The following is a 26,542-nucleotide window of genomic DNA, read 5'->3' on the forward strand; positions in this document are numbered from 1 at the left end:
ATTTAAAAAGTCAGGGTCTCTATAACCATATTATTTCTCTCAATTAAATCAAAGACATTCAGAAAGCAAAGGCAGACATGGATATTTTGAAAAGGGAAACTAAGGAGACAAAGACCACTTTTTTTAAGTTCAACTACCTAATTATAATAATTCATAATATTAAAAAACTACACATACCACCTGTACAGAGACATACTGATACCAAAGTGCCAACGACAAGCTGCCAGTTCAGAAGAGAAATGGTGGAGGAGGGTGTCAAAACATCTGGATAAAGGAAATCAGCAATATAAACAGAAAATCAAATGCTACCAAATGCCTAGACATGTCTGGACTTGTTTTATGAAAGTTTGCTCCCACTTGAGGAAATACCATCATGTGTCTCCCCCAGTGTTGTCTACAGGTTTCCATCAAAATAAAGGCCTGATAAAATCCCCTGAATTGAAGAAAAAATTCTCACCAAGTACAGACTTACCCATCATTGCATCTTACCTTTATAATGTTTAAAGAACAGCTAGATAGTCCAAAATTCTTTCTTGTAATATTTAACAATCGAAACAATGTCAACTCCCCCCAAAAGCATCTGTGCATGACAATTACATCAGGTATTTCTATACTTGCAAAAAAAAAAAAAAAAAACTAGCGTAAAATAAAAATCTAAAAGAAATACTAAAACGAAGCCTTCAGTGAAAGCAGGAATGGTGGAATATAAAGAGACTCAAAGCACTTGCAACTCAGATCTGCTCAACTACCGCATTAGATTAAAAGAAACTAACTTGATAGCTGATGTAAATAAAATATTCCTCGGATCATAAAAGCCATTCAATTTGATGCTTGAAGTGGCATAAATGAAGGATTTATGGTGGTTAATATCCCGGTTGGGAAGGGGTTGAGGGGACAATAAAGAAAATCAAAGCCTCAGTGTACCCTATTTAAAGAAAACGAATGATCATATAGCATAGTTTTCATGATCGGACTGGGGCCTACTCTTCACTTACTGTATTAAAGACAACCACTTTCTCATTTGGAGAAATCTTCTTAGGAAAGGGAACACAATAAAGGAACAGGTTACTGGCACCTCAGCGAACTAGGGAAGTCTGTAATTGGGAATTCTGGAAACGAGGGAAAGACGGTGAGCATTATTCAAAGGTCATCAGAACGCAGCGAGAAGGAATGAGAGAGAGGAAAATAGAAAAATAATCAGTTGAGGTAAGGTATATCACATAAGGAAGACCCAAAAGAACGGAAGAATCTGGGGGGAGAAGAGGCCTTGGTGGATTGGCGAATGTTTTCTAGGCTCAGCTATGACGGTTCCTAATCCTAGGGAACCTTTCACGTTATTTTAATCAAAGCTACATATACTTCAGCATCGCCCACATATACCTTACATTCTTAAAATGTGCATGCATACACACGAGCGCGCACGCACATACATACACATACACACGCACCTCAATCCCGTAAGGATGCCATCACGAAAGATGGAATCCCCGGTCTCCCACGGGGCGGGGGCAAGCGCGAGGGCCAAGGCAGCTGCACGCCTAAAATGATCCAAACAGTACACGTGAAATGCTTATAAACAAACAGATAAATAAAAGCAGCGCAAGCCTGTCACGTGGAGGGCAGGTGGAACGACCGCACCGGAAAGGAACTCCTTGTCCCGTCGCTCCTGTGCTCTTCCTAAATGCCCCAAGGCTCGCGATCGCCCGCACTTACCGGAACCCCCGGAACGCGCCGGGAGTCTGGGCGCTGCGTCTGCTCGGGACGCCCGCCGCCGTCTGTCCTACGCACCCCGCTCGGCCCGGTTCAACTCCGGCTCCCTCCCCGCAACTTTCTCGCTGGTCCCGCCGAGCCCCCTCCGCAGCTAAAGGCTGACTGTCAAAAGTCAGTCCAACCGGACCCACAGGGAAACAGCTGCAGGAAGTGACTGCGGAACCGGGAGGCGGCGGAGGAGGAGACTGAAGGCGCCGGCCCGGCGTCGCCAGTGCGCATGTGCCTGGTGGAGCAGGCCCCGTGGCGGCGGCAACTACAGTGGCGGCGGAGGTTCCAGCCCCGGGCTGGTGGGGCGCGCGCCCGGCAGGTGCGGGGACTGTGAGCGCAGGGGCGCTGAGCAGGAGCGGCGAACCAAGGCACGAGTCAGAGGGGGGATGCACCACCGCGAGTCCTAAGACCTGTTCATCATATAACCTGGAAAGTTGATCCAGAGCAGAAACCTGGGCAGAGTTTTTGCAACTTTCATCTGCTGTCATTGAGATCCAAACCTTTTTCATTCCAGCCCCACCCTCAGTCCGCTGATTGCCGGCTAAGGCGGCAGAGTGGAGTGGCCAAAATATCCAGGATCTTTTAACCTGCTGCGACAGAACCTTTAAATTGCACCTTTCCCCAGGAAGGAGGAAGACTAGTGCGGCTGCCTACTCAGTGGTCTCCAATCACACAAGAAAACACGGAGGCAGAGGGAGAGAGAAAGAGAGACAGACACAGACAGGCAGACAGACTTGCCCTCTCCCCAGCAGCAAAGTGGGCAAGGGATAGACAAGACCTTCTCTTGCGCGCGCGCGCGCGCGCGCACACACACACGCACACACACACAGACGCACACACACACACACACCAGCCTCGCCTGCAAAACAGGAAAGGCTAGGAAGAGACTGGCTAAGGCCAAAATGTCACATCCTCTCATAGTCAACCTCCACACTTTCAGAGTTGACATTGAGAGATGAGCTGAGAAAATTACAGCTCTAAAGTTCTGTTAACTTGTAAATTATCCCATAGGAATATTTCGGGGGGGGGGGAGGCATGTAAACTATGCATAACATAAATTTACCATTTTCACCATTTTAAGTGTTCAGTTCAGTGCCATTAAGTACATTCACAACGTTGTGTACTTATTTTTTAATCATTAATTAAAATGTCAAGGAGACCTACTTATAGAAAGATGTGCCCTAGTAGTAGGCAAACTACTGCAGGAAATTAAAGCTGTTTCTTTGGTTGAAACACACCATCCAATGCTACCATCAACACACCAAACTGACTGTTTTCTAGAAATGACTTAATAAATACATTGACTGTTTAGCAATCACACCCACAGCTAGTGTACACAGGCCATTTGGGAAGAGTAATCCATCATGCTTAGGTAGAAAACAAATTGTTTTTCTGAACTAATTTTCTGTTTGTATATACATACTTTATATGTCAAGTTTTTAAATGGCCACATTGTTTTTAAGTAATCTGGTTTGATTCTTCCATATGAAACTGTCCAGTTTCCCCAACACCATTTATTGAAGAGGCTGTCTTTTCCGCATTGTATATTCTTGCCTCTTTTGTCATCGATTAATTGACTATATAAGTATGAGTTTATTTCTGGGGTCTCTATCCTGTTCCATTGATCTGTCTGTTTTTTTGCCAGTACCATGCTGCTTTGATTACTGTAGTATTGTAGTATAGTCTGAAGACAGGGAGCATGATACCTGCAGCTCTGTTCTTCTTTCTCAAGATTGTTTTGGCTGCTCAGGGTCTTTGTGTTTCCATACAAATTTAGAATTATTTGTTCTAGTTTGTGAAAATGCCATTGGTATTTTGATAGGGATTGCATTAAATCTGTAGGTTGCCAGGGGTATTATTGTCATTTTAACAATACTGATTCTTCCAGTCCATGAACACAGTATATCTTTCCATCTGTCTGTGTCATCTTCAATTTCTTTCATCAGTGTCATAGTTTTCTGAGTACAGGTCTTTTACCTCATTAGGTAGGTTTATTCCTAGGCATTTTATCCTTTTTGATATTATGGTAAATGGAATCATTTCCTTAATTTCTCTTTCTGATAGTTTGTTGTTAGTGTATAAAATTGCAACAGATTCCTGTATAATAATTTTGTATCCTGCAACTTTACCAAATTCATTGATGAGTTCCAATAGTTCTTTGGTGGCATCTTTAGGATTTTCTATGTATAGTATTGTGTCATCTGCAAACAGTGACAGTTTTACTTCTTCCTTTCCAATTTGGATTCCTTTTATTTCCTTTTCTTCTCTGATGGCTGTGGCTAGGGTTTCCAGTACTATGTTGAATAAAAGTGGCAAGAGTGGACATTCTTGTCTTGTTCCTGATCTTAGAGGAAATGCTTTCAGCTTTTCACCATTGAGTATGATGTTGGCTATAGGTTTGTCATATATGGCCCTTATTATATTGAGGTATATGCCCTCTGTACCCAGTTTGTTGAGAGTTTTTTATCATAAATGGATATTGAATTTTGTCAAATGCTTTTTCTGCATCTGTGGCGTGATCATGTGATTTTTATCCTCCCTTTTGTTAATGTGGTGTATCATGTTGATTGATTTACAAATACTGAACCATCCTTGCATCCCTAGGATAAATCCCACTATATCAAGGTACATGATACTTTTAACATATTGCTGAATTTCGTTTGCTAATATTTTGTTGAGGATTTTTGCATCTACATTCTGTGATATTGGCCTATAATTTTCTTTTCTTGCAGTGTCCTTGACTGATTTTAGTATCAGCGTGAAGCTGACTTTGTAGAGTAAGTTCAGAAGCATTCCTTCCTCTTCAATTTTTTGGAATAGTCTGAAAAGGACAGAATTTCTTTAAATGTTTGGCAGAATTCATCTGTGAAGCTGTCTAGTCCTGGACTTTTTTTGTTTGGAGTTTTTTAGATTACTAATTTAATTTCATTACTGGTAATTGGTCTGTTCATATTTTCTATTTCTTCCTGATTCAGTCTTTGGAAATTGTGCATTTCTAGGAATTTATCCATTCTTTCTACATTGTCCATTTTATTGGCATGTGTTTGTTTGTAGTGATCTTTTATGTAATTCTGTGGTGTTAGTTGTAACCTCTTTCATTTATGATTTTATTTATTTAATTTTTAATTGTTTTCTTGATGAGTCTGGCAAAAGCATTATCAATTTTGTTTATCTTTTCGGGACTTCTCTGGTGGCGCAGTGGTTAAGAATCCGCCTGCCAATGCAGGGGACACGGGTTTGATCCCTGGTTCGAGAAGATCCCACATGCTGCGGAGCAACTAAGCCCGTGTGTCACAACTACTGAGCCTGTGCTCTAGAGCCTGTGAGCCACAACTACTGAGCCCACGTGCCACAACTACTGAAGCCCACATGCCTAGAGCCCATGCTCCACAACAAGAGAAGCCACCACAACAAGAAATCTGGGCACCGCAACAAAGAGTAGCCCCCACTCGCCGCAACTAGAGAAAGCCCATGCGCAGCAACGAAGACCCAATGCAGCCAAAAATAAATAAATAAATTTTTTTAAAATGTTTTATCTTTTCAAAAATAAGCTCTTAGTTAAATTGATCTTTTCTGTTTTTTAAGTCTCTATTTCATTTACTTCTGTTCTGATCTATATTATTTCTTTCCTTCTACTAACTTTTGGTTTTGTTTGTTCTTCTTTTTCTAGTTCCATTAGGTGTAAGGTTTTGTTATCCACTTCATGTGAATGCAAATGTTCATGATCCTCTTTCCTCACTGGCATGGAAAAGAGTTTATTTACCAAAATCAGTGACCACAAATAATGTACCTGAAGCCACATTCATCTGTTCTAACAAAAATACTACACCCAGCATGACTACTGCAGTGAGGCTATTACTTGAGGTAGTCTACAGTTATTCTGCAGGATCTATATGGCTTCTGCAGAGGCCAGTGCAGTGGATTAAATCGAGATTATCATCTTTGCATCTTTTAGATATTTAAGGGATGCACTCCACTGTCTTCTCTGGGATGCAACATTGTTTTTGATTTACTATTTTGGCTAGGGGTGAGGGTAAGAAGTTTCAAAGGCTTCCACTTAGTTTTCCCTGGTATGGTATTTCTTACCTCACAAACCAAGACCCATTATGGGGCTATGACATGCTTGACATAACCAAGAATATCATTCCCAATTTAGCAACATGAAAATGAACACCAGGTGGGTCTGCAGTCTAATGGACCAATGGGAACTCACACTTTGATCAGGACTCTATTCATTACCTGCCCCACCATGTGCTTCCAAACTAATAGGGCATATTATGGACTGAATGTTGGTGTCCCTTAAAAATTCATATATTGAAGACCTAGCCTCCAGTGTAGCTGTATTTGGAAATGAGTCTTGTAAAGACAGAAGTAATTAAGTAATTAAGGTTAAGTGAGATCATAAGGGTGGGGACTTGATCCAATAGGATTGGTGCCCTTATAAGAAGAGACAACAGAGAGTTCATTCTTTCTCTCTTCACATGTGCACATAGAAGAGGTCATGTGAGCATACAGGGAGATGGTGACCACCTACAAGTGAAGAGAAGAGGCCTCAGAATAAAACCTACCTTGACATCACCTTGATCTTGGACTTCCCAACCTCCAGAACTGTGAGAAATAAATTTCTGCTGTTTAATCCATCCAGTCTGTAGTATTTTGTTATGGCAACCCAAGCAGACTAATATAGGGGCATTATGACACTTTGGGTTTCTGTTATCAATGTCAACTTATTTCCTGCAGCATCTAATAGTCTTCAACATGTCTGGACAGTTCCCTTTCCTCAGTGAACAGAACTGTCACCTGAATAAATGGCCATAGGTCCCTTAGGGCAAAGACTGAGGCTACCATCAGGGCATGTACTTCCTGTGGTATTTCAGAGAACTTCCTCTTGGGAATCTAGCTACCTCTTCATGTAGCAGGTTCTGAACCTGAGCACTGACTCTGGTCTGGGCAAGGGATCATCTCTTTTCAAATTAAGGTAAAATTTACATAGCACAAAATTCATCATTTTAACCACTTTAGAGTGTACAATTTAGTGATTTTTAGTACATTCACAATGTTGTACAATTATCACCCTTATCTAATTCCAAAGCATTTTATTACCTCTAAAAAGAAAATCTGTACCTATTACATAGTTGTCACTATTCTCTATCTCACCAACCCCCCACCAGCCCCTGACAACTACTAATCTACTTTCTATCTCTATCGATTTGCCTATTCTAGACATTTCATATAAATAGAATCATATAATATGTCACCTTTAATCTTTACTTTTTAATGGAAGATAACCCTCAGTTTCCTGCTTATCCATTGCCACTTTCTTTTGATTATATGTACTAAACAGCACCCTCATTCCCTGCTCATCTCTTTTGTCTCTAGGGATGCCATGCTCTGTTAACCATCTTCACAACGCTATGTGGTTCAAGCCTGCCTCTATGAACCGAATGTTTGTGTCCCCACAAAAGCCATACATTTAAAGCCTTAATCCCCAATGTGATGATATTTGGAGGTGGAGCCTTTGGGGAGTAACTAAATTCAGATGAGATCATGATGGTAGTACCTCCATGATGAGATTAGCATCCTTGTAAGAAGAGGTGGGGACCAGAGCTTCTTCTCTCTACCATGTGAGGATACAGCAAGAAGGCTGCTGTTTATAAACCAGGGAGAGGGCCCTCACCAGAAACCACCTCACGTGCTGGCAACTTGATCTCTGACTTTCAGCCTCCAGACCTGTGAGAAATAAATTTCTGCTGCGTAAGCCACCGAATGTATGGTATTTGTTATAACATCCCAAGCTGACTAAGACAGCTGCCATTCCAGCCCCTCTGGACATTACAATAATTGCAACCCCCTGGCTTCTGGCAGATAAGCATCACCCTCTGGCCTCTATAACTTTGGGGTCCCATTGTTCCCATTGCTATCATGAGCCAAGCTCTGTGACAACTTCTCCTTCCATCAGTTATAACCTACAAAGGAGAGCCACCACTGACCTTGTTAGTTATTCCCCTCTCACTTATGCACTCATGATGGTCTTGGTAATGCTATGTCCTCTGGGTCTTGGGCTATAATTCCCTGGTGGGTTTTCTGGTGGTGCATAATATAAAAATTTTGGCATGCCTAATCCCTAAGCCTTTTAATCCCTTCTTCCACCATCAGTCATGGTAGTTCAGGCATTTAAATTTCATTCAGCCTGGGCCATTGCTTTCTCCAAGCTTCTAAGAGTCATCCTAGCTCTGAGTTTGCACCATCCTCTGGCATCCTTGTCAGGATGTTAAATCTCATATCCTAAGAAAGTGGCCCCAAGTCAATAACCTCTTCCTTATCCAGTCTTAAATTTTAGTCACTTTGATCAAGAACCTTCCCTGGCTCCTGTCAGTACATGCTGACCCATTTTTGCAGCTCCTTTGGGGTATGGTCACTTTCTTTCCATGTCAAGTCCAGCATGTCCTTGGATGGGTTATGTTGTGACTTAATCTTAGTTATTGGCCTGGAAGCCAGAAGAGGAAGCAAGGACAGATCTTGAGGGAGTCTCCATTGCTTTGCAGAAGAGCGTCCTCTGTAGTGTCTTCCCCCATGGAGAACAGAAGATAGGAGTACTAGCTCTTAATACGGAGGGGTGGGATATCTCTGCAGGCTCTGATGGTTCAGAGGAATCTGGGATTCAAAATCTTTGAGGTTATCCACACAAATATCCTCATCCCATACATCAGGGACCCAAGTTTTCCAACCAAAGCCCTCACCTTGACATAGAAGTCCTGCCTTAGCTAAGAAGTCAATTGTCTTTGAAGACCGGTGACTCAAACTAAGTACTGAGTATGGTTTTCAGCAATTTCTGTTCTCTCATTGCAGGAGATAAAGGCCTTTTGTAATTACCAAGGAGGTCTTACGACCTTCACACTTAGTTTTCAAAGGTTTGTTAAATGCCCTCAACATTTCTTTAGCCCCCTGTAAAGCATCAATGCAACTTACTTAATATCAGTCAGCAAATTTCATGTCATTGTTTTCATTGTTCACCCACTACCACCCTGGCACTTTTCAAAAGCTTGAATTATTGTACCAGTCAAGGCATTCTCCACCAGAACATTTTCCCAAATCATCATTGGTGAAAGTGTAAACAACTTGGCTGCCATCTTGTGCTAGAAACTATCTTTGCCACACATACCACTTGGGATGCCAGCCAAATGGTGAATGATCCAGTTCATAATCTTCACTGCTTGTGCCTTACTGCGTCACTTCAGGTCCTTGAGTAAGCAGACACTAAGGTAGTATTAGGAGTGCAAGAGTTTTATTGGAGGGTGAGATCTATCAAAGTTAGAGGGAATAAAGCAGGATTAGGCAGGAAAAGTCATCAAAAACCAATGTAGAGGGGCTTCCCTGGTGGCTCAGTGGTTAGGAACCTGCCTGCCAATGCAGGGAACAGGGGTTCGAGTCCTGGTCCGGGAAGATCCCACATGCCATGGAACAACTAAGCCCGTGCGCCACAGCTACTGAGCCTGCGCTCTGGAGCCTGCGAGCCACAGCTGCTGAGCCCACGTGCTGCAGCTGCTGAAGCCCGCACGGCCTGGAGCCCGTGCTCTGCAACGGGAGAAGTCACTGCAGTGGGAAGCCTACGCACCGCAACGAAGAGTGGCCCCCGCTCACCGCAACTAGAGAAAGCCCGCGCGCAGCAACGAAGACCCAATGCAACCAAATATAACTAATAAATTAATTAATAATAATAAAAAAAAAAAACATTGTAGATCTGACAGTCTTGGCATACCCAGTGGGGATCTCCAGAATAAAAAAAGTCTATTAGAACTCTTGTATCCTACTTTATATGTTTGTTTGAATATAGAAACAATGTTTTGAATTAGTCACTGCTAGGGAAAATTTTAGTAAAAGCATGTCTTGTGGTAAATTGACAGAATTCTGTAACAGTGAACACCAGTTTGAAAAATTGGATTCAAGCAAGCTCCTACCAAACATATTTTCAATTTCTTGTCAATTTTCTCTATTCTCTTGAGATAACAATATTTTGGAGACCCAGAACCCCATAAATGTGTAGGTAGAGATAACAAGAGGTTTGTTTGTATGTGTTTGTTTTTACTACATTTCGAGCTATGAAGGGAAATCATCAAGAGGAGGCACTCAGAATGTAGCTACAAAGATAAGTGGGTGCAAGCAGAAACATCAGGCTAATGTTAGACATTCTGTAAGAACAAGTTACTAGTAACATAAGAAAGACTGATAGGCTCCTTAATCCAGGGTCAGTATATTTTACAATTTGGGGATTACTTGTCAAAAGACATTTTCAATGAAGAAAGTGAGATTTTTACCATTAAAGCTATAATTTTCAATCACATGTATATTTAACAGTCTCAAATGGTTCATGATCCTCAAGATCAACCTTCTTCTTCAATCCTCAAGATCTACCCTCAAAGTTCATTTTTCATTGAAGCAACACTATTGTTTTAAGTAAAAACATTCACAATTTATCATTTTTATCATCCTGTGAAATGTTCTCAACAAATTCTACAGTATTAGCTAATAAATTCAGGAGATAAGCACCTCCCAACTTTATATGTGATAGATTTCACCACATTTATTAATTTTTTCGGTTTCTATTCTGTTCACTAAAAACTCATCATCTTGTTGAAAATATTTTTGTTTGTACTTTGCAAATAAACATGAATTCACAAATATTCTCATTGTAAATAATAGTAAACAAAAATCAATGAGAAGCTAGATCAATAATGTTTGTCATCAACATGTTTGCACACATGTTTTGAGCATATAAAAATGTGCCCTTCAACAGTATAGTTCAGAAAGGTCAATTGTTTCAGCTTGGATACCAATTTTTGAGGCAAAACATATTTTAGCTAAATCTACAGTACCAAATCTTCTCCAAACTTTCTCCCATTCACTAGCATCATTGGCCACAAGAATTCTGAAAATAATTTCAAAGGCAGCTTTAATTATTTCATTTTTGTTTAAAATTTTTAGTGATTTTCTTCATAATTTGTGTGGTTGGTTTTTAAAAACCACTGAAAGATGGGTCATTTTATGTAGGTACTCTGACTTTATCCCCATAAGTCACGCTAAGGTTCAAGCTATTTTGCACCTCCATAATAATAAGACTCATGCTTGAAGAAGCACCAATGGTAGAGTCCTGTACTCCTCACCAAATATACATGTGCTACTCCACATTTCCTTAGACACTTGCAGTTAGATAAGCCTGTGTGACTAGCTTTGGGTTGGGAAAGAAAATAATGTGTGTCATTTCTAACTCAAAGCTTTTAAGAGCCAGTATGTGATCTTCCAATCTGAAAGCCAGGTTCTGAGATAACAGTCACAATATGGAAGCAAACTAGATTCTTGAGTCCCTGTTTGGAACAGAGCTGCCCTGAAGAGCAACTGGACCCACAATTGACTGGTCAAGTGAAAAATAGCCACTGTACTATTAAGCCACTAAGATTTTGAGGTTAATTTGTTAACCTAGCATAACCTAGCATCTGAGTACATTCTACAATTTTTGATTACTGCTGACTCTCCCTACTGTGATTGGAGTAATGCTAATTCTTTTATTTTCTGCCAGTGAGGTAGTCTTCAGGTAAAATGCCACTTGCTCACAACCTTGATCATTTCAGTTATTTTCTTTATTCAAGTATGAATAATTTACATATTCATAGGTTTTAAGCTTATATTGTACATCAAAATTTTCATTTGCCACTACCCATGGGTGGCCCTAGTTGAAAATACAATTTTAAATGTATAATATTACATTTTTAAGAGGAAAAAGAGAGGCATTACAGTAATTTTTAAAGCAGAATTTCAGGTATATTTGTATTACAAGGGAACTCACTGCCAAGGAAAGTAAAACTAAGTAAAGTTTCATATTTATAAACGAAAGATTTAATTATGGGAAATTATGTTAGGAAGTTGAGCTGATTTGTGAGAAAATTATTTTCTACAATCTAAATCATATATAAACAAATACACAAACAAATGTATGCAGGGGTTTGAAAAGAGGCTACCTTTTCAAAATACTAAACGTGTGAGCCTCCGCAGGGTGACTGAAAAATCACATGGTCTAGATCTAGGGGGCAGAGGATGAATAATAGAGTGGAAGTGGGTTCACAGCAAAAATGTACCCAACTGGGAGGGGGCAAAGGGGCAAATAAACGAGGTTTCCTTAATGATACAAAAGTCCAAATTTCCCAGTAATTCCCGGTATATAAAAATATTAAAACGTATAAAAATTGAACAAATGTAAAACATAAAACTGGTAAAAGACATAAAAACACAAGATAACTACTGATTTTTCTTGTGGACTTATGTGACAAAATGTTTTAATAAAAAATATTCACAACTTTCCCCCAAAATCTTCACATAAATTTAATGCTTCAGAAAGATGGGACATGTTAATTCTTTGGTTTTAAGTATCCCCAGTACACTGATATATATCATCCCAGGGACAGAATTACCTCAATTTGAGAAACATCACTCCAATTTCCCTAAAGATTGTCCTTATATTACGCTAGTACATCTGAACACTTTCAATTTTGAGTGTGTAGATTTTTCATATCAGTGCTTTCACTTAGTGATATTTTGTTTCTATGCCACCAGTTTACATTAAGGGGTACCAGACAGTTCAGGTTGCTACAATAGAATATCATAGCCTGGGTGGATTAAACAACAGAAATTTATTTCTCGCAGTTCTGGAGGCTGGGAAATCCAAGATCGAAGTGCTGGCATATTCAGTGTCTGGTGAAAGCACTCTCTTCCTGATTGGCATATGGCCATCTTCTTGCTGTACCATCACGTGGCAGAAAGAGAGAGAGAGGGAGAGAGAGAAAAGGAGAGAAAGCGAACGCTCTTAGGTCTCTTCCTATGAGGACACAAAATTCCCACGGTGAGGACCCCGCCCCCCATGACCTCATGACCTCATCTAAATTTAATTACCTCCCCAAAGCCTCACTTCCCAATATCATATAACATATATATGATAAAATTTGGAACATAAAAAAGATATTCATATGTAACTCATACTAGAGCTCTTTTAGATATATTGTTGAGAGCATTTTCTATGATTTCATATAATGTTCTCTTTATGCAGTTCCATGAAATAAATTAAATTTCTTTCATATCTCAGTCTGGAGGAGGGGATGGGAAACAATTTTCTTTTTCCCACAAAACTGCTTCGTTTTTTAAATTAATAATGCTGAATCTTTTAATTGGATTGTGGTGAAGCCGTTTGCCAAGACGGCCCCCAGTGATCCCCAATGATTACATTCTTGAGTAGTTGCATCTCACAATGTAATAGGGTTGGTCTGTGTGACCAACAAAATACTACAGAAGTAATTGTATGTCATTTCCAAAACTAGATCACAGAAGGCAATATGGCTTCCTCTCTTGCCTTCTCGCTTAAATCAGTCACTCTGGGAAATCCAGCTGTCATATCATAAGGACACCCAGGCAGCCCTGTGGAGAGGCATGGTGAAAAATCAACGCCTTCTGCCAACAGCCAGCCAAGAACCGAGACCATCAGCCTGAGCCAACAGCCATGTGATGAACTATCTTGGAAATGGATCCTGCAGCCCCAGCTGACATCTTAACTTCAGCCTTAGGAGAGACCTTGAGCCAAAAGCAGCCAGCTACACCCCTCCTAGATTCCTGACCCTCAGAGATAATAAATGTTTGCTCTTTTAAACAGCTAGGTTTTGAGGTAACTTGTTATACAGTAATAGATCATTTATCAATCTGCTTCCCTCTTTCTTTTGACTGTTAGGAATCCTAGATTCAAATATGAGACTCACCTCTAAAATTTATACAGGACTCTCAGCATGTATGTTTGTGTTCTAACATTATTTCCTTATTTTTATTTTTCCCTTATCTCAATTTCCTCTTCTAGTTATATACTTTTATTACAATATATGCTAAAGCCACCTCAAATAGTTTTTATGGGAACAAGGCAAAGTATTTTTTATGACAAAATGAAGAAAAATAACCAGAGGAGGATAACGAGATATAAGTAAAGAAGTTACTATTCCATGCTAGACCTAAGTTTAAAGCTTTCTTCAACATGGAAGAAACAAAGCTATTATCTGAGGCTTTCTTGAAGGACTTGAAGTAAGTTCTAGATAGGAAAAAATAAAAATATTCAACAGAAGTATAAGCTATTTGAAATGAAGGTTATGCTTTTATCCTCTGAGTAGGGATTCTGAACCACTACTCCACAAAGATAATTTCACCAGTCTGCTAGAAAATAAAAATAAGGGCAATGCAGTCAATTTTCCATTAAGTTAAATTTATTTAACTTAAATTCGGCTGTTTATATTGAGATTATGTTCTTTCTAATCTTGATGTATCTTCTTTTAGAATATGGTAATGATAGTGTATTGTGGGTTTTTTTAAATGTTCTTAATCACACAACTTCCCCATTTCTCCTAATATTTATGTGTTTTTGTTTCGTTGTATCTTATTAAACGTTCCCTGTGCATGAAACCACTAAGTGCAGAAACCACTGCTCCTAGAGAAGTATTGAGGGATGGTGGTGGAGGCGGCAGGGCAGTGCACAGGTCTCAAGGCAAGGCCATGTTTGAGGGAGAAAAACATACATACTTTCAGTATACACTTTGTTTTCATAACACGAACTCCAGACAAAAAAGCTCAACCAACGTGCACCTCAGGCCCTCCCCCCACCCCAACCTGGTTGAGCTTCAGTGTTCCAGAGCAGTAGATAGACAGCTTCCTACTTTTGCCCCTTGGCCTGTGGAGATAATACAAGAGATTATACAACACTTTTGCTCACTTAACATTACCTACAGTCTGAAGAATGTCTCCAGATAATATGTGTACAGTAAGTCCCCTACATATGAATGAGTTCCATTCCAAGAGCACATTTGTAAGTCCAATTTGATGTAAGTCCAACAAAGTTAGCCTAGGTACCCAACTAACACAATTGGCTATATAGTACCGTACTGTAATAGGCTTACAATGCTTTTCACACAAATAACACATAAAAAACAAACACACAAAAATAAAGAAAACATTTTTAATCTTACAGTACGGTACCTTGAAAAGTACATTAGTACAGTACAACAGCTGGCATACAGGGGCTGGCATCGAGTGAACAGGCAAGAAGAGTTACTGACTGGAAGAGGGAGAGGAGGTGGGAGATGGTAGAGCTGAAGGATCGTTAACAATAGGAGACGGAGGGCAAGCTGCAAGTTCACTCACGCCTGATGTTGATGGCACAGGTTCTGGCTCCTTGCTGGATTCAATTCTATCTACCCTCTTGAAAAACGATCCAGTGATGTCTGGGTAGTAGCTGTTTTTCTCATTGTAGATGACATGGTAGCACTGGATTGTATTCTGAATGACTGCTGCAAACTTTGTGTAGTGTTCTATGCTTGGGTCCTGTGCCTCAAAAACTAACAGTGCCTCCTCTGATAAAGAAAATCCCCTTGCCATTTCCTGCATCATGAATCTGTTCGGTTCTTCAGTTACTTCTTCCTCTTGTCTCTCTTTGTCCTTTCTCTGGGCCTCCAATTCCATCAGGTCTTCATTAGTAAGCTGCACAATGTAAGTACACAAAAGCACAACCACTTGCAGAGGATGCATGCACGTGACAATGTACGCGAGACATGTGAACTAACTTATGTGATTGGATGTGAAAAGGCACGTTCGCATCTTTGAAAGTTTGCAACTTGTAGGGGACTTGTACTATGTTTCAAATGCATAGAACTGCTAGGCATAACTAATCAAATTCTATTAAAAGTGGTCTAAATTTATGGCAGGTTTTTATATATGTGTCATCTTCTAATTACTAGATACAAAAATATAATTTCAATGAGATGGACATCATAAATTTTTTAATGTTTTTAACAAGGGGCCCTTGCAATAGTGGGAAACTGGTGCTAAACAAATGTTTTTGAATAGGTTAGAGGGGCTTGAAAGCAGAATATAGAAAAGAAAGAAGTGCTTGAATCTTCTTTCCCATAATACAAGCTCCTGGGAAAAGTTCTTAACAGTGATAAACTCTCAATCTGACACGTAACTTTTTATTTTTTTCATAAGGTTAAGTGATTCCTTGCTGCTATCCCCAAATGAAGTAAAATTGCCTCACTTTTAAAAAAAGGTGAAATTCTTTCTTTTTTCAGATTATCTGAAGAATGTGTTCAAGTCTAATATCCTATTTATGAGATAATAATAAGACCAATTCCATAAACCACCCTAGAAAATCAGTAATTTCTTCATGAAAAAGAGCTCTAGTTTCCACAAGTAATATAAGCAGATGGCTACAGCCTGCAACTTGTCATAGAGGAGTCAAGATATTCTGCATCTCCTATGTGTTTTGAATATCTAAACATGCTTCCAGTACTTACTGTACCTTCCATTCCATTTTCTCTCCCCTCAGCTTTAGGTTTCTTTGTGATAAACTGCATATTGTAAACATACATCTTTCCCAATACTGGATATTGAATCCTTTTAATAATAGAAACATGTTCAGACTTAATCTTCTGGATTTTTTTTAATTGTGAGAGGATGAGGATATGTCTGAAACAATTCTGCTACCTTTTAGCAGATGGAATTAAGAGAAGAATGGCAACCAGTTAACTTTCCTTATTGCTCCAAAAATTCTTTCACTATAATCCCCCACCCTTCAGGAATGGTTTTCTAATCAAGGTTTGCATTCCCCTCAAAACTGGAGAATAAATAAAGCTCAGCAAAGTAAATAGCAAGAAAAATCACTGCATCTTAGAGACTGAAAGATAAAAACAAAACAAAAATCTAAACTCAAGGCTTGAATTTATAACAGAGGAAAGTAAGGCCCATGTGTCTTGATTCATGTCACACCACCACTTCCAACAGGAGCCAGAATTAGAATTCAGGTCTCCTGGCATCGGCTTAGAGTTTCTTCTATTTAGGAATTCATGGTGTTGATGGTACAACTGGATAGAGAATTGGGGAAAAGGAGAAAGATAAAATATTCTAATAAATCATTCCAATTCTAATTTGGTACTTCTCAGAGGAAACTTCAAGGGCCCCTAAGCCTGGAAAGGCAGGATGTCCTCCTTCCGGAGTCTCTTCCATCACAGCAAGTACTGGCTTCAAAAACAACTTAATTTTACATTTGCCTTGAAAGTCGTGATGATGTCATGGCTGACCTACCCAGCCAACTCTCCTTCAGGACCACAGGTTTTCTAAAAATGAAATAAAAACCAAAGCAGTATTTTCCTCTGCACAGAATAAAAAAGAAAGGGGATGGGGTGGAGGGAGAAAGAGAGAATGACACTGTGATAGGCATATGACAAATTAAAGCCAGTGAATAAATTAAATGGCATTTTCTGACCTTAATTTACTTAGGGTTTTTTTAATTATCAAGAAATGATAAGATACACATCATTTTAAACATTAAAAATCATCAAAAGGAAAACATTAATGAACTTTCAGCAGATGGAGTACATGAACCCAGGAGAGAGCAACATTGGACAGAGGGTATTCCAAATTGCACTACATCCACTGCACTACCTCCTAGTGTTAATTTTTAAAATTATATGAGTTACCTTTTGTACCCACAATTCCTTGAATTTTATATCAGGTTCTTTCACTGACTTAGCTTTAATCCCACTGTTGGTGGTATTGTAAATTGAGACAGCCACTATGCAAAACAGTATGGAGGACCTTCAAAAACTTAAAAATAGAACTACCATATGATCCAGCAATTCCACTCCTGGGAGTATATCCAAAGGAAACAAAAGACACTAATTCAAAAAGATACCTGCCCCCCCACATTCATAGCAGCATTATTTACAACAGCCAAGACGTGGAAACAGCCTAAGTGTCCACTGATGGATGAATGGATAAAGAAGTTGTGAGATATGTAACGAGGAAATCCTACAATTTGTGACAACATGCATGGACCATGAAGGCATTATACTAAGTGAAAAAAGTCAGAGAGAGAAAGACAAATACTGTACGATCTCACTTATATGTGGTATCTTCAAGAAACAAACAAACAAAAAACCCAAACTCCTAGAAAAAGAGATCAGACTTTGATAACCATAGGTGGAGGGTATGGGGAAGGGGAATTGGAGGAAGGTGGTCAAAATGTACAAACTTCCAGTTATAAGATAAATAAGTACTAGTGATGTAATATACAACAGGATGACTATAGCTAACACTGTTGTTCAATTTATAGGATTGTTGTTTAGACAATAAATCCTAAGAGTTCTCATCACAGCAGATTTTTTTCTTTTCTTCTTTCTTTCCTTTTTATTGTATTTATATGGGAAGATGGATGTTAGCTGAACTTATTGTGGTAATTATTTCACAATATTTTAGATGAAACCATCATGCTGTATGCCTTAAACTTACACACTGATGTATGTCAATTAGTTTTCAATAAAACTGGGGGAAAAATTACAACATCAACTTTATTACACTAGATGGCAGCAAATAATTAGAAGGGCCAAATAAAACATTTGAGTATCACATAAATATTGAAGCGCTGGAGTGAGTAGAGACAGAATGGTAATATTTGAGAAAGAAAAACAAAACCTGGCTGACTCATAAACATTCTTTAAGATTTATCATTTATTTATTCTTTCATTCAACAAACATTAACAAATTATTGAACAAAAATTTAGACTACTACAAAGTACTATGGGAGTACTTCCTCTATGCTGATTCTATAATTCTTAGATACCACACGAGGACTTACTTTGTCGCTCTTGTACAAAGAGCTATGTTTTGGTGTTTGAAGACTCCCCATTTACTGTATAACTTTGATACATAGTGGGTTCTCAGATTTTACATTCAGTTACTTACTAGTTTCCAGTCACAACATGCACTCTCATACCTCTGTAGTTTTTCATATGTTGTTCTCTGTATCTGGAATTATGCCCAACTCCCCACCACACACACACACACACACACACACACACACACACACACACACACACACACACCCCACCCCTTTCAAGTGCTTTCTCTTTGCCTGGCCTTCTGTGACTATCATAAGCATATCAGAGCTCACTCTTCTAAGTTCCCACAGCATCTTGAGAATGCCTACAATAGTGGGGAGTTCTGTGTTATATTTGACTGTCTTCTCCACTAGACTATGAGCAGTGTGTCACATTTTTATATAGTCACCACCCAGCACAGCTTCTCTTACAGAGGAGAACTTCTGTAAAATTTTGTTGAGTGATTTAGCTGTGTTACAGGAAATCAAGCTTCTGTGTTAGAGGTCTGCTTATGACTAACAAATGTAAGTGCCAGTATCTTATAATTTGTTGTGGTACCATAAGGATAAGACTTGTAAAAGTGGTCAGTAGACCAGAATTCCCTCCAAAACAGATTCAAGGTTCATGATGACACATTGTTACATAATACTAATACAGGCACATGTCCAAGATATTGCACGTTCAGTTCTAGACCATCTCAATAAAGCGAGTATCACAATAAAGTGAGTCACATGAACTTCTTGGTTTCCCAGTACATATAAAAGTTTAGTTTACATGTAATGCTATATTACGAGTGCAATAGCATTATGTCTAAAAAAGCATATATATCTTAATTTAAAAATACTTTATTGCTAAAAATTGGTAAGCATCATCTGAGCCTTCAGTGAGTAGTAATCTTTGTGCTGGTGGAGGGTCTTGCCTTGATGTTCTGATGGCTGCTGACTGATCAGGGTGGTGATCGCTGAAGTTTGGGGCAGCTGGGGCAATTTCTTAAAATAAGACAACAGTGAAGTGTGCCACGTCTATTGACTTCCTTTCACAAATGATTTCTCTGTAGCATGAAGTGCTGTTTGATAGCATTTTACCCACAGTAGAGCTTCTTTCAAAATTGGACAATCCTTTCAAAGTCTGCCACTGCTTTATCAATTAAATTTACATAATATTCTAAATTCTTTGTTGTCATTTCAACAATCTTCACAGTATTTTCACCCGGAGTAGACTCCATCACAAGAAACCACTTTCTTTGCTTATCCATAAAAGGCAGCTCCTCATGCTTATAGTTTTATCATGACATTGCAGCAATGCAGTCACATTATTAGGCTCCACTTCTAATTCTAGTTTTCTCACTATTTTCACCACATCTGCAATTAAATCCTCCTCTAAAGTATTGAACCCCTCAAAGTCGTCCATAAGGATCGGAATCAACTTCTTCCGAACTCCTACTAATGTTGATATGTTGACCTCTTCCGATGAATCTCAAATGTTCTTAATGGTATCTAGAATGATAAATCCTTTCCAGAAGATTTTCTATTTACTTTGCTCAGATTCATCAGAGGAATCACTATCTATGGCAGTTATAGCCTTTAAAAAATATATTTCTTTTTAAAAAAAATTATTTATTTTATTTATTTATTTTTGGCTGCGTTGGGTCTTCATTTCTGCACGCGGGCTTTCTCTAGTTGTGGCAAGTGGGGGCTACTCTTCATTGGCGGTGCGCGGGCTTCTTATTGCGGTGGCTTCTCTTATTGTGGAGCACGGGCTCTAGGTGCGGGTTTCAGTAGTTGCAGCACACAGGCTCAGTAGTTGAGGCATGTGGGCCCTTGAGCCCACGGGCTTCAGTAATTGCGGTGGGTGGGCTCAGTAGTTGTGGCTTGCAGGCTATAGAGTGCAGGCTCAGTAGTTGTGGTGCACGGGCTTAGTTGCTCATGACATGTGGGATCTTCCTGGACCAGGGATCAAACCCGTGTCCCTTGCATTAGCAAGCAGATTCTTAACCACTGTGCCACCAGGGAAGTCCCTGAAAAATATATTTCTTTTTTTTTTTTTTTTTTTTTTTTAAATTATTTTTTTTTCTTTTTTTTTTTTTTTTTTTTTTAAATATTTATTTATTTATTTATTTATGGCTGTGTTGGGTCTTCGTTTCTGTGCGAGGGCTTTCTCTAGTTGTGGCAAGTGGGGACCACTCTTCATCGCAGTGCGCGGGCCTCTCACTATCGCGGCCTCTCCTGTTGCGGAGCACAGGCTCCAGACGCGCAGGCTCAGTAATTGTGGCTCACGGGCCCAGCCGCTCCGCGGCATGTGGGATCTTCCCAGACCAGGGCTCGAACCCGTGTCCCCTGCATTGGCAGGCAGACTCTCAACCACTGCGCCACCAGGGAAGCCCTATATTTCTTAAATAATAAGACTTGGGCGCTTCCCTGGTGGCGCAGTGGTTAAGAATCCGCCTGCCAATGCAGGGAACACGGGTTCAAGCCCTGGTCTGGGAAGATACTACATGCCGCAGAGCAACTAAGCCCGTGCACCACAACTACTGATCCTGAGCTCTAGAGCCTGCGAGCCACAACTACTGAAGCCTGCACACCACAACTACTAAAGCCCACGCACCTAGAGCCCATGCTCCACAACAAGAGAAGCCACTGCAGTGAGAAGCTGCGCACCACAACAAAGAGTAGCCCCTGCCGGCCACAACTAAAGAAAGCCCGCACACAGCATCGGAGATCCAACACAGCCAAAAATATATACATAAATTTATAAAACAATAATAATAATAAGACTTAAAAGCTGAAATTACTCCTTAATCCATGGGCTGCAGAATGGATGCTGTGTTATCAGACATGGAAACATTACTCTGTTGCACATCTCCATGGGAGCTCTTGGGTAATCAGGTGCATTGTCAATGAGCAGTATTATTTTGAAAGAAATCTTTTTTTCTGAAGAGCAGGTTACAACAGTGGTCTTAAAATATTCAGTAAATCATGTTGTAAACAGACGTGCTGTCATCCAGGCTTTGTTGTTCCATATATAGAGCACAGGCAGAGTATATTTATCATAATTCTTAAGGGCCCTAGGATTTGGGGAATGGTAAATGAGCACTGGCTTCAACTTAAAGTTACCAGCTGCATAGCCTCTAACAAGAGAATCACTGTGTTCTTGGAAGCTTTGAAGCCAGGCATTGACTTCTCCTCTCAAGCTATGAAAATCCTAAATGGCATAGTCTTCCAATATAAAGCTGTTTTATCTACATTGAAAATCTGTTTAGAATAGCCACCTTCATGGATCTTCTGGATAACTTGCTACAGCTTCTGCATCAGCACTTGAGGCTTCACCTTGCACTTTTATGTTATGGAGGTGGACCCTTAAACCTCTTCTAGATTCAAACTTTTCCTTTGCAGCTTCCTTACCTCTCTCAGCCTTCATAGCATTGAAGAGAGTTAGGGCCTTGCTCTGGATTAAGCTTTGGCTTAAGGGAGTGTTGTGGCTGGTTTGATCTTCTATCCAGACTGCTAAAACTTTCCACATATCAGCAATAAGACTATTTTACTTTCTTATCATGCATGTGTTCACCGGAGTAGCACTTTTAATTTCCTTCAAGAACTTTTTCACAACTTGGCTAACTGGCACAAGAGGCCTAGCTTTTGGCCTGTCCTGACTATCAACATGCCTCTCTCACTAAGCTTAATCATTTCTAGCTTTTGATATAGAGTGAGAAACATGCAACTCTTCCTTTCACTTGAGCACTTAGAGGCCATTGTAGGGTTATTAATTGGCCTAATTTCAATATTATTGTGTCTTAGGGAATAGAGAGGCCTGAGGAGAGGGAGAGAGACTAGGGAATGGCCAGTCCATGGAACAGTCAGAATACATACAACATTTATCCATTAAGTTTGCCGTCTTATATGGACATGGTTCGTGGTGCCCCAAAACAATTACAGTAGTATCATCGAAGATCACTGATCACAGATCACCACAACAAATATAATAATAATAATAAATTTTGAAATATTGTGAAAATTACCAAAATGTGACACAGAGACACGGAGTGAGCCAATGCTATTGGAAAAATAGCGCCAATAGACTTGCTTGACACAGAGTTGTCACAAACCTTCAATTTGTAAAAAATGCAATGTCTGCAAAGTTCAATAAAATGATATATGCCTGTAATAAGGAGAAATATGAGGTGGAGAAAGAGAAGCAGAAAAGGAAGAAAAGAATGAGAAGAGAAGAAAGGAGAGAAGAAGGGGAAGCAGATGGAGAATAAGAGGAAAAAAGGGAACAGGGTGCCAGGTGCTCTTCTAAGCAACTTATCTCATTAAATCTTTATAATACCCCAGGGTAGGGTCTATTATTATTCCCATTTGACAATAGAGGCTCTTAACATATGAAAAACATACTCAAGGTGACAGACAGTAGGTGATAGGTGATGGAGTCTACAATGATTCCATTGACCTTTAGTTTTGTCTGAAACCTACCATCAGACTAACTCAACACTCAATCCACTAGTTATACAAACAATATGTAGGTTTTCTTAACACAGCCTTATAACACCTTGGTTTATCTATCATACAGCTTTAGGAATAGAAGAATTCAATTCAAGCAAAACAGTAAAGAGGCACCACTGAGTACTTCTAACCTACACTATATTAGAAATCTTTGCCAAAGATGCTGTGGATTAAGGAATCTGAGTACTGATGATAGTTGATGATATCATGAGCAAAACAAACAAACACCTCTAAAATACATTCATACATCTCTTTCTCTTACAGGCTATTTAAGTTTTTCCTTTTACTTTGTTTTTCTTGATTCCTGTAGCAGATGTTAGCTGTTTGTTTGCCTCCTCTCCTGTGACCTCATGTCCAGAATCTGTACCCCCTTCCATCTCTTTGGTTTTTTTGTCAACTATCCTGAATCCCAAAAAAAGAAATTCAAAGGAATTAGAGACAATGTAGTAAGGAAAAGAAAACTTAAAATAAGCAAATAAAGATTACTAATATCCTATGAAATGACAGAAGATAGGGCATCTGAAACAAGAACAGGAGGCTATAAAAAGAAACATTCAGAGGCAAGATATGTTAGTTATCTACTGCTGCATGACAAATTATCCCCAAACTAAGCAACTTACAACAAACATTTACTATCTTACACAGTTTCTGTGGGTCATGAATCTGGGAGGAAATTAGCAGCATGGTCTGGCTCAGAGTCTCTCATGAGATTGCAGTCAAGCTGTCAGTTGGGGCTGCAGTTTTCTGAAGACTTGACAGGGGCTGGAAGATCTTCCTTCACATGACTCATTACATAGCTGTTGGCAGGAGACCTTAGTTTCTCACTACATGGAACTCTCTGTAACACTATTGTGTGTTCTCACAACATGGCAACTGGCTTCCCCCAGAGCAAGTAATCCAAAGAAAGAGCAATAAGAAAGCCACATTGCCCTTTATGACCTGGTATGCAAAAATCACACACTCTCACTTGCACTTTTTTTTTATAATCGTTAGAAGCAAGTCACTAAGTCTAGCCCATACTCAAAGGGAGGATAATTAGGCTTTACTTTTAGATGGGTGCATCAAAGAATTTGTGGAAATACTTTAACCCACCACACAAGAAGAAAAATAGCTCTAGGAAATTATAAATATGATCAAAGCATGACCATCAAAATAAAAATTTAGTAGGCACATTAAAAGGTAAAGTTAAGAAAAGTTGACAGAAAGTCAGAGATGGTTACTCTCAGAAAAATGGTAAGAAAAACACAGTTTTAATCCAGATGCTCAAATTCCCAAATAATTGGAATTTCAGGAAGAGAAAACAAAGAAAATAAAAGGGGGAATAATTAAATTAAAAATTTTCCCCGAATTGAAAGACACATCTCTAACTTCTTAAAAGAACTTCCCCACTGCCTAGCACAAAGCGTGAAAAATGACCCAAACCAAAACATGATAACACTAGAAATAAAAAGGAGATCCTAAAAGCTTCCAGAGTGGATTTTTTTTTTTTAATTACAAGTTTCCAAGCACTACCCTTCTGGTAATCAAATTCAATACATTTGCATGGGACCAAAAATCTTTATATCTATTTAGTTCCCCAAGTGTTTTTAAAAATTAGTCAAAGGACTTCCCTGGTGGCATAGTGGTTGAGAATCTGCCTGCCAATTCAGGGGACACGGGTTTGAGCCCTGATCCAGGAAGATCCTACATGCCACAGGGCAACTAAACCTGTGCACCATAGCTACTGAGCCTGTGCTCTAGAGCCCGCGAGCCACAACTACTGAAGCCCGTGAGCCACAACTACTGAAGCTGCGTGCCACAACTACTGAAGCCTATGTGCCACAACTACTGAAGCCCCGTGCCTAGAGCCCATGCTCTACAACAAGAGAAGCCACCGCAATGAGAAGCCCACGCACCACAACAAACAGTAGCCCCCACTCGCCGCAACTAGAGAAAGCCCACATGCAGCAACGAAGATCCAAAGCAGCCAAAAATAAATAAATAAAATAAATAAATTTATAAAAAATAAAAAAATAAAAATTAGTCAACTTTGGAAACCATTGGTTTAAAGAGATCTGAGGAGAGCGAGGTAAACATTTTCATATTGAAGTATCACTTTTCTAAGATTGTTGGACATATTTTTCCAATATTCTGCTATAAATAAATCCACTTTTTTGGGGTGCAGTGGTTAAGAATCCACCTGCCAATGCAGGGGACACGGGTTTGAGCCCTGGTCCAGGAAGGTCCCACATGCCACAGAGCAACTAAGCCCGTGCACCACAACTACTGAGCCTGCACTCTAGAGCCCATAAGCCACAACTACTGAGCCCACGTGCCACAACTACTGAAGCCCGCAAGCCTAGAGCCTGTGCTCCACAACAAGAGAAACCACTGCAATGAGAAGCCCATGCACCACAACGAAGAATAGCCCCGCTCACCGCAACTAGAGAAAGCCCGCACGCAGCAACGAAGACCCAACGCAGCCAAAAATAAATAAATAAATAAACAAAATAAATAAATCCACTTTTTTTTGTGGGTGGCAGAATTATCCTCATTTTATAGAATCATAGTGGAAAGAGGAAAAAAGAATTTCTAAAGCACACCTTAAACTAAATTTTAGTTCCATGTAACCTTCTCAGATTTATACACAAGGAATGGAAACCTATTTTCTAACAGCATTAAAGAAAGAATAAAAGGAAATGACTTAAACTACAGCAAAATAGCCTTAGGGTAAGGAAGTTTCCTGACATTGAGATTTGTCAAACACTAACATGGGTTTCTAGGGATGTTATGAAATATTCACCTTGGAGAGTTTTTAGAAAATGTTTCCCATCGGTCTGAGTTTAGAGAATAAGCCTGAAGGAAAGAAGATGGTTGGGAAGATTAAATATATTTGTTTACTCAGTAAGTTCTTGTTGAACTACTGCTAAGTGTCTGGCACTGTGCTAGGTGTTGGTGGGTATTTTAAGACAGCATTTTCAAATTTATTTGATCATGGAATACTTCTCAAATGAAAGTTTGTGAATAGGTCTCCATCAAAAGGAACTTCTAACATATAATGCTTATTTGCATAAAAAGAAAACAGAAAAAAAGTCTCACAGATTAACTGCTACAAGAAAATAAAAAGTAATAATTATTAACAAAATTTACCAAGCTTAATAAAACAGCTTTCATTTCATATTCTTGTTATAAAATGATACACATTTATTAATTACATTTATACACACTTACATAAAAATATCAACTATACTTTTTCAGAACTTGCAGTTCATCAAAGTGATCAGTACAAGATACAAATCTATAATCAATTAGAAATGTAATGGGGGTAGTTGGAGTAGGGGGTTATCCCACAGAGCAATCAAAAAGATGAAATATCTATCAGTACAATTACAGGAAACAGGACACATACAAGCTTTATAAGAAGAACCTGAGAGTAATTTACTGAAACATATCAAAGAACCCTTGAATAAATGGAGAATGGAAGATTCAGTATTGTAGAAATATCAGTTCCTCTCAAATTAACCTATAGATTCAATGTAATTTTATATAAATTTCCGTGTGTGGACGGGTAGGTGAGTT

At 39.3% G+C, this 26,542-nt stretch overlaps 1 protein-coding gene across 5 annotated transcripts in view; it reads right to left on the bottom strand.

Moving 5' to 3' along the window:
* Window positions 1-1,970, bottom strand: part of ZMAT3 (zinc finger matrin-type 3) — a 31,854-nt gene extending 29,884 nt beyond the window's left edge. For 2 of the 5 annotated variants that reach the window (XM_036850685.1, XM_036850681.1), the window contains exons 1-2: window positions 1,714-1,927; window positions 1,449-1,538 (exon numbers count right to left, since the gene is read on the bottom strand). The gene's annotated coding sequence lies outside the window, so the exon portion shown is untranslated. Of the gene's footprint in view, window positions 1-177; window positions 722-1,448; window positions 1,539-1,713 lie in introns of those variants that run through there. The other 3 variants (XM_036850682.1, XM_036850686.1, XM_036850683.1) reach the window with 3 other exon arrangements.
* Window positions 1,971-26,542: the final 24,572 nt, after the last annotated feature.

This window comes from Balaenoptera musculus, chromosome 4, assembly GCF_009873245.2.
Source record: "Balaenoptera musculus isolate JJ_BM4_2016_0621 chromosome 4, mBalMus1.pri.v3, whole genome shotgun sequence".
In the NCBI taxonomy this organism is placed as follows: domain Eukaryota; kingdom Metazoa; phylum Chordata; class Mammalia; order Artiodactyla; family Balaenopteridae; genus Balaenoptera; species Balaenoptera musculus.